This window comes from Mustela erminea, chromosome 7 (assembly GCF_009829155.1).
Source record: "Mustela erminea isolate mMusErm1 chromosome 7, mMusErm1.Pri, whole genome shotgun sequence".
NCBI classification, from domain to species: Eukaryota; Metazoa; Chordata; class Mammalia; order Carnivora; family Mustelidae; genus Mustela; species Mustela erminea.
The window spans coordinates 82,056,906-82,066,408 of NC_045620.1; the positions used below are offsets into that span (position 1 = coordinate 82,056,906).

Sequence of the window (9,503 nt, forward strand, 5' to 3'; positions counted from 1 at the left end):
ATAATATAAGTGCTTAAGTGAGCTGTTGTAGTTTATGATAAGGAATAATCTTTAAGCTGTTAAAAAAAAAAAAAAAGGCAGCAAAATGAATAAAGAAACATTTAAAACAAAGAGATAATTTTATGCTTCAACTATTAACTGGAAGTTCTTTAGAAAGCTTAGTGGGAAAGTTTATGAGGAAAAATAAACAATGAGATGGTTTTATCTGTTTGGTTTATTAAAATTACATGCTCAGTCTTAAAGGAACATTGTATATGAAATACTTGAACTGCTAAAACTTAATGTAGCATTCATAGAATAAATTTCTATGAATCTGTGTAATAGTTAACTCTCATAATGCCTATAGTTCTAGTTTTCAAATATGTGAAGGAATGAATATAAGAGGATAGTAATAGAAATATTAATAAGTGATTTAATTAAGTGATTAGAAATTTGGGATAAGAAAGAAAAATCTAAACATGTTGAATCAATAGTTACACTCCCTCAAAGACGAAAAATTTATCCATAGTTTTTTCAGCTGATACAAGGTTTTCAAGTAGATTTCCATCCCAGTCTGTTATTTAGAAGTGATCATTTAAAATTTGACAATATATATCTTCTTTCCACTACCAACACTACCAAATCTAAAAAGTAATTATTTAAATTTCTGATTTAAACTTAAGACTGTGTAGGGGGAAATAATGCATAATAATACAGTAATCATATAGCCATAAAATAGAGTAGAGAGGGTAAATTACCATAAGGACTTGTGATATATGTAACGTGGCATGGAATTTGGGAGAGAGGAAACACAAGGAAAGGTTTTGTGGCTTAAATGGCATTTGAGTTTATATCTTACTGGTTTGGTAGAATTGGAACATTGAAATGGCAGAGGAATATCTCAAGCAAGTGAAATAGTATGAGCAGTGCCTCACATAAACCCTGTGCAAATGTCTTTCTCAGATATTTGCAGTTCCCTTCACATACCTTCTCTTCTGTTTCTTTATGACTGCATATGTAGACCTTCTACTTAGAGCTTCCAATACTATATCTTTTTTTTTTTTTTAAAGATTTTATTTATTTACTTGAGAGAGAGACAGTGAGAGAGAGCATTAATGAGGAGAAGGTCAGAGAGAGAAGCAGACTCCCCATGGAGCTGGGAGCCTGATGCGGGACTCGATCCCAGGACTCCAGGATCATGACCTGAGCCGAAGACAGTCGTCCAACCAACTGAGCCACCCAGGCGTCCCTACTATATCTCTTAATAGCTAACTCAAGTGCTTCCTTTTGTGTGAGGATCTCTCCTGGACCACCAAAGTAGAGACCATCCCTCCATTCTTTGTGATTCCCATTAATTTCCCTTATCCATATTGTGTATTACAGCTGTTCATTTGTGTATCTCTCTTCCCTGTAAGACTGAGCTCCTGAATTTGTACATGTCATGTAAGTTCAGATTCCTGGATTGCTGCTGTATGCTAGGCAATAAAGAGAGAGTAATGAACAAGACAGAGCTCTGCCCTTGGGGAGCTCACATTCTAGAAAGATAGAGTGATTACAAATAAGTAATTAAAGAATAGAATTTCATATTTTATAAGAAAATAAAACAAGGTAAGAGGTTAAATAGTGATAGAAGGTGGGGCACCTGGTAGCTCAGTCAGTTAAGCATCTGTCTTGGGCTCAGGTCATGATGCTAGAGTCCTGGCATTGAGGCCCATGTCCTTCTCTCTGCTCAGTGGGGAATCTGCTTCTCCCTCTCCCTCTGTTCCTCCCTCCTACTTTGTGCTCTCTCTCTCTGTCTCTCTCTCTTAAATAAATAAATAAAATCTTTTTTTAAAAAAAGAGTGATAGGAGGATTGGTATTTTAATTAAGTGGTCTTGGAAGTTCTTTTTGAGAAGGTGAAGTGTCATAGAGTAAGCCATATAAAGATTTGGGGAAAGAGCTTCCCTTGGCAGAGGAAACAGCAAGTGTAAAGTCCTTGGGGTATAAATTTAGGATTGGGGGTGTCATATGAGGCCTCTCTTTAGAAGTGACATTTATGCAGAGATCTGAAAAGTGAGTACGGATTGGCCAGTCGGATAATGAAGGAGGGAAGAGGGGGCAGTTTATGCTGAAAGAACAACAATGGTTGCCATGCCAGAAGAGTTTACCATATTAGAGGAAATGATAGATAGGTGTGGCTAGAGCAGAATGATTAAGGGGAGCGAGTAGCACAACATGAAGCTGAGATCTAAAGAGGGCCAGGCATTCAAAGACTGTGTTCTCCCAAGGAACGTGGGAATCTGTTAAAGAGTTTTAAGCAGGGAAATGATATGATCAGAAATATCTTTGAAAAGATCACTCTCATTTTTGTGAAGGTGATTGGACAAGGCAGGGGGATAGAAGTACGGAAATAGAAAAAGTAGTCTGGACAAAACATAATTGGTTGAGACCAGAGTGGTGACATACAGATAGAGAGAAGTAGGTAAGTACAAGATATTTTAAATTCACAAAATCTTGCTTTTGGTGTTATATGTAAGAAATCTTTGTCTAAACCAAGATTTCAAAAGTTTCCTCCTGTGTTTTCATTAGAAGCTTTATAGTTTATATGGTACAAGGTATGAATCAGAGATTTTTTTTGTCTTTATTTTTTGGTTGGTTGTTTTTCTTTTTTAGCATATGGATATCCAGGTGTCCCAGCACCACTTGTTGCAAAGACTATTCTTTCTTCTCCGAATTGCCTTTACACATGTGTTAAAAATAAAATGTGTATGTGTAGGTCAGTTTCTTTCTTTCTTTCTTTCTTTTTTTAAGATTTTATATATTTTTCAGAGAGAGCACAATCAGGCAGAGTGGCAAGCATAGGCAGAGGGTGAAGCAGGCTCCCCTTTGAGCAAGGAGCCTAATGCGGAACCTGATCCCATTTGGGTTCATGATCTGAGCTGAGGGCAGCCGCTTAACCTATTGAGCTACCCAGGCATCCCTGTAGGTCAGTTTCCAGACTATTGTGTTCCAATAGTCTGACTACCTTTATACATTACTATCCTGTTTTGATTAGTGTTGCTTTATCCTAAGTCACAAAGTCGTAAAGTCTAAGTCTTCCAACTTTGTTCTATTTCAAAATTGTCTTGGCTATTCTATCCTTTGCATTTTCATATATGCACATTTTAGAATCAGCTTGTCAATTTCTGGTTGGGATTACACTGAATCTGTAATTCAGTTTGGGGAGAATTAACAACTTATCAATACTGAGCCCTTAAATTCATGAACATAGCATATCTCTCCATTTATTGGGTCTTCTTTAATTTCTCCTAGCAATGTTTTATAGTTGTCAGTGTGCAAGTATTCCATATTTTTAGTCCAGTTTATGTCCAAGTGTTTCATATTTTTAAAGTAGTTGCATATGATAATTTTTAAGTTAAACTTTTTACTTTGAGTTAATTATAGATTCACATGCAGTTTCAAGAAATAGTACAGAGACTCTCATACACATTTTATCCAGTTTCCCCCGATAGTAACATCTTACAAAACTGTAGTACAGTATCACAACCAAGATATTGACATTGATACAGTCAAAATACAAAACATTTCCACCATCACAAGGATAACTGGAGTTTCCTTTTTATATCCACAACCACCAGTGGACTGTGATAAGTAAAGCCTATACAAATATGAAAAGCCCACAGCTGACATACTTGGTGGTGAAAATTGAAAGCTTTTTCTCCAAGATAAAGAACAACACAATGATAGCTGCTTTTACTGTGTCTATTTGGTCTGTTCAGTCCTAGAAGTCCTAACCAGAGCAGTTAGGCAAGAAAGAAATGAAAGATATCCTAATCAAAAAGGAAGAAGTAAACTTGATCTTGTGGCCTTTAGAACTGTGAGAAATAAATTTCTATTGTCCATAAGCCATACAGTTTGTTAAGCCAGATGGTAGTTTGTTATAACAGCATGAACAGAGTAAGATAACTAGTATATTAGCCTCCTACAGCAGCCATAACAAAATACCACAGGCTGGGTGGCTAACACAACAGAAATTTGTTTTCTCACTGTTCTGAAGGCTGGAAGGCAAGAACAAGGTATTTGCAGATTTGGTTTCTTCTGAGGCTTCTCTCCTGGGTTTGCAGAGATGGCTGCCTTCTTGCTGTGTCCTCATGATCTTTTTTCTGTGTTTGTATATGTATGGTGTCTCTTTGTGTATCTAAATTTCTTCTTATACGGATATCAGTCACATTTGATCAGGGCTCTCCTTATGACCTCATTTAACCACAAAAACCTTTTTAAAGGTCCTTATACAGTCACATTCAGAGGTACAGGGTGCTAGGGCTTCAACATACAAATTTTAAGGGAACACAGTTGGGCCCATAACAAACTTATATCTGACTTTCAAAACTCAACATTAAAAAAATTGAATTTTCCAGTCAGCCAGTGGGCAAAATACGTTACTAGGCATCCTGTTGAAAAGAATATACAACTGTCAAACTCATGAAAAGATGCTTAGCATCAGTAACCTTCAGAAAATACAAACTAAAGCCACAGTGGTGTATCATCACACACCTATGAGAATGGCTAAAATAAAAAATGAAAGCAACCCCAGTAGGAAGGGAAAGGGGTACCCCACTATTGCCAGATGAAGTTAGAAGTCCAGGTTCTCCATGTGGACACTGTAGTGAGTTCATATTAACACCTGGCAATGGTGGAAGTTTAGGTGCCTACTCTGTCTTTGCCTCTATGGATGGGATTTGGCCACAGTTTTTTCTATGGTGTTTGGCTGGAGTTCATGGTTGTTGTCTGGATGTTTTCTATTTTGCTAGGCTGCCCTTTTTCTATTCCGTGATGAGAGAGGGCAGGCTTTTGTTGGGACTTTTATTTTTGTCAATTGGCTTTTCAGATTTGCCAGCTTCTTTTTAGCTTCAATCTGGGATACGTGAAACAAAAAGAAGCACAGGGAATTCACTGTATTATTCCTTGGGTACTGAAGTCCCTAGACAGTCTCCCTTTTCCCCACTTTTCAGAGTCTGTTTATGTTTGTTTGCTGTAATGTTCAGAGTTTTTAGTTTGTACTTACAGGGAGGACTAGGGGAAGTCCATTTATGTCTTCCTAGAAGAAGAAGTCAATAATTTTTTATATTTCCAATTATTTGTTGATAGTATATAGATGTACAGTTGATTTTTTATATTAATATTTTACTCTGCACATTTGTAAAACTTACTGGTTCTAGTGTCACTTTTTAAATTTACATAGTATTTTGTACTTAAATGATCTACAAATAAAAATCATTTTTCTTCCTTTCCTATATGGATGACTTTTATTTTCTTGCCTTATTGCACTGGCTTGAACCTCCAGTTCAAAGTTTGATGGAAGTGTTAAGACTGGAATTCCTTGTCTTGTTCCTATTTTAGTGGGAAAGAATTGGTCTTTCACCATTAAATATTAGATTTTCTCTGATGTTCTTTATCAGATTGGGGACTTTTCCTCTATTCCTAATTTGTAAGGATTTTTATGAAGAATAGATTTTGAATTTTGTCAGATGCTTTCTCTGCATCCATAGAGATGATCATTTGCAATTTTTTAAAATCTTTAATACTATGATATACATTGATTTTCAAGTGAGTAAAAGGAAAATTTCAATTCATCAAGTTGTATACATTAAAAATGTACAGGTTTTATATGTCAGTCATGCTTCAATAAAATGGTTTTAAAAAGATAATTTTCGTAAAGGATAAAATCCGGACTCATACAAATATAATATGAGCATGTATCAAAGACTTTTTATTCCAATTTTTAAATGAGGGATCAAATAGATGTTACAATCTGGTCAAATGAGAATCTTAAGAACTAATGCACATGTGGATCAAAAATTTGAAATGGGTTTATGTAAAGGAGGTAAAACTGACTTTTTGGTTGGAGGAATTCACCAGGTTGAATTTATTTGCATGTATAGGCCTACCTCAGATACATTGTGGATTTGGTTCCAGGTCACCACAGTAAAGTGAATATTACAATAAAGCATGTCAGATGAATTTTTTGGTTTCCCAGAGCATATTAAAGTTATGTTTACACTATATGTAGTCTGTTAGATGTGCAATAACACTGTCTAAAAAAATGTACAAACCTTAATAAAATATACCTTATTGCTTAAAAGAAATGTTAAACACCTGAGCTTTTAACAAGCCAGTCTCTTTGCTGGTGGAGAGTCTTGTCTCAGTGTTGATGGCTGCTGACTGAGGAGGGTGGTGGTTGCTGAAGGTTGGTGTGGTTGTGGCAGTTTCTTAAAATGAGACAACAGTGACGTTTGCTGCATCCACAGACTCTTTCTTTCACAAACAATTTCTCAGTAGCATGTAATGCCATTTGATAGCATTTTATCTACAGTAGAACTTCTTTCAAAATTGGAGGTGTGTCCTCTCAGACACTGCTGCTGCTTTATTGACTTAAGTTTTGTAATGTTCTTAATCTTTCATTGTTATTTCAGTAATCCTTCACAGCATCTTCACCTGGAATAGATTCCATCTCAAGAAGCCACTTCTTTTGCTCATTCGCAAGAAGCCACACCTCATCCATTCAAGTTTTATTATGAGATTTCAGCAATTCAGTCACATCTCTAGGCTCCACTTCTAGTTCTTTTGATGTTTCCACCATATCTGCAGTTATTTTCTCCACTGAAATCTTGAACTCCTCAAAGTCATCCATAGGGTTGGAATTAACTTCTTCTAAACTCCTGTTTTTGTTGATATTTTGACCTCTTCCCATGAGTCAGGAATGTTAATGGCATCTAGAATGATGAATGCTTTCCAGAAGGTTTTCAGTTTGCTTTGCCCACATTCATCATGAATCATGGTCTGTGGCAGTTAGAGCCTTATGAAATGTATGCCTTAAATAATAAGAAGGAAAACCTAAATGACTCAATCTATGGGCTGCAGAGTGGATGTAGTGTTAGCGGGCATGAAATCAACATGAGTCTCATTTTGCATCTCCATCAGACCTCATGGGTGATTAGGTACATCATCAGTTAGCAGTAATTTTTAGAAAGGAATCATACTTTCTGATCAGTAAGTATCAACAGTGGGCTTAAAATATTCAGTAAACCATGTTGTAAACAGATATGCTGTCAACTAGGCTTCCATTGATAGCGCACAGACAGAATAGATTTAGCATAATTCTTAAGGGTCCTAGGATTTTCAGGATAGCAAATAAGCATTACTTCAGCTTAAAGTCACCAGCTGCGTTAAACCCTAACAAGAGACTCTGTCCTTTGAAGTTTTGAAGTCAGGCAATCTCTTCTCTTCTCTTGCCATGAGGTTCCTAGATGATACCTTCTTCCAATAGAAGGCTGTTTCATCTACATAGAAAATTTGTTGTTTAATGTAGACATCTTCATTAATTATCTTAACTAGATCTGGATAACTTGCTGCAGCTTCTGTATCAGCACTTGCTTCTTCTCCTTGCACTTTTATGTTAGAGAGATGGCTTCTTTCCTTGAACACATGAGCCAGTTTTTGCTAGTTCAGCCTTTTTCTTTGGCAGCTGCCTCACCTCTTGGAGCCTTCATGGATATGAAGAAAGTTAGGGCCTTGCTTTGAATTAGGCTTTGGCTTAAGAGAATGGTATGCTTGATTTGATTTGTTATCTAGACCACCAAGACTTTCTCCATATCAGCAATAAGGCTGTTTTACTTTATTATCATTCATGTGTTTTGCTGGAGTAGTGCTTTTCATTTCCTTGGCTGTTTGGCAAGAGGCCTGACTTTTGACCTATCTTGGCTTTCAACATCTCTTCCTTACTAAGCGTCATCTTTGTAGCTTTCGGTTTAAAGTGAGAGACATGCAACTCTTTCTTTTATTTGAGGCTGTTTGGGGGTTATTAATTGGCCTAATTTCAATAGTACTATGTCTCAGGGAATAGAGAGGCCTGGGGAGAGGGAGAGAGATGAAGGAACAGCTAGTCAGTAGAGCAATCAGAATATGACACATCTGTTGATTAAGTTTGCCATCTTCTGTGGGTGTGTTTTATGGTACCCTAAACAGGTACAGTAGCAAAATCAAAAAGCATAGATCACCATAACAAATATAATAATGAAAAAGTCTGAAATACTGCAGGAATTACCAAAGTATGACAAAGAGACACAGAATAAGCAAATGCTGTTGAGAAAATGGCACCAATTGACTTACTGAATACAGGGTTTCCACAGACCTTCAATTTGTAGAAAAATACAGTATCTGCAAAGTTCAGTAAAGCAAAATACAATAAAATGTGGTATGCCTATATATAGATAAGAATTGTTTCCATTGCTGTTGATTTCCTGCAAGTTAACTTTAATCTCTATAGAGATTAATCTCAACTGGAGATCATTTTGTCCCCCAGGAAAATATTGGGCAATACCTATAGACGCTTTTAGTTATCACACTGGGGGGAGTGACGTTACTGGTGTCTGGTCCATAGAGGCCAGAGACACTCCTGTAATGCACCCCCCCCAACAGAGGAGTATTCAACCCCAAATGTCGAAAGTGTCAAGGTTGAGAAACCCTGTTGTTTGTTGCAAAGTAACTTGGTGTAAGACAAAGACTCATATATCTAGATGTCCAAATAATCACTGGGGGCTCCAGCATTGCTTTTAAAAGACATCAGTAATGTATTTTGTTTATTCCAAAGTACCATAATTTTCTTGAATTCATTAAATCACCTATGCATTCCTGGGAATAAAGCTCACTTGATCAAGGTGAATTATCTTTTTAATATATAATTGGATTTGATTTGTTAAATTTTTTTTTTTTACATCCATTTTCATGAGGGATATTGATCTGGAGTTTTCTTTTCCTATAGTATCTTCATACAATTTTGGAATCAAGGCACTGCTTGACTTCTAGAATAAGTTGAGAAGTATTACCTCCTTTTCTATTTTCTGTAAGAGTTTTTGTAGAATTGAGATGATTTCTTCTTTAAATGTTTGTGAGAATTAATCAGTAAAGCCATGTATACCTGGGGTTTTCTTTGGGTGAATTTTTTAGGTAGAAGTTAAATTTCTTTGTACAGAGCTATTGAGATAATCTCTTTCTTCTTGAGAGAGCTTTGGTAACTTGTATCTTTCAAGGAATTTGTCCATTTCATCTTGACTGTCAAGTTTTTTTTAGCATAAAGTTGTTCATAACTTTCCTATTTTGTTAATATATATAGAATCTGTAGCTATTTTATCCTCTAATTTCTGATATTGGTAACCTTTGTCTTCTCTTTTTTTTCCCCCTGTGATGAATCTGGTAAAGTTCTGTCAATTTTATTGATGTCTCAAGTGCTTAGAATAGTGTGGCACATAGTAGTATCTTAACAATTTTTGTAAAAGCATGTACATATATGTCCAAATTAAATATTTAACTCAAAAGAGTTGAACCTCTGGCTAATGCCAGATCTGAGGAAATACCCAATAAATTTTTGTGAGCAGAATCTTGAGGGGGACCCAAGCCAGGTCACAGTTTACTGGAAGACTTATTTAATACTAGAAACTGAGGAGAAATTCTAAGGTCTACACACTGAGAAATTCTAAGGTTTTAT

General features: G+C 36.1%; 1 protein-coding gene across 13 annotated transcripts in view; it reads left to right on the forward strand.

Moving 5' to 3' along the window:
• EHBP1 (EH domain binding protein 1) overlaps positions 1-9,503 on the forward strand; it is a 367,874-nt gene that overhangs the window by 220,640 nt on the left and 137,731 nt on the right. The window lies entirely within an intron of this gene.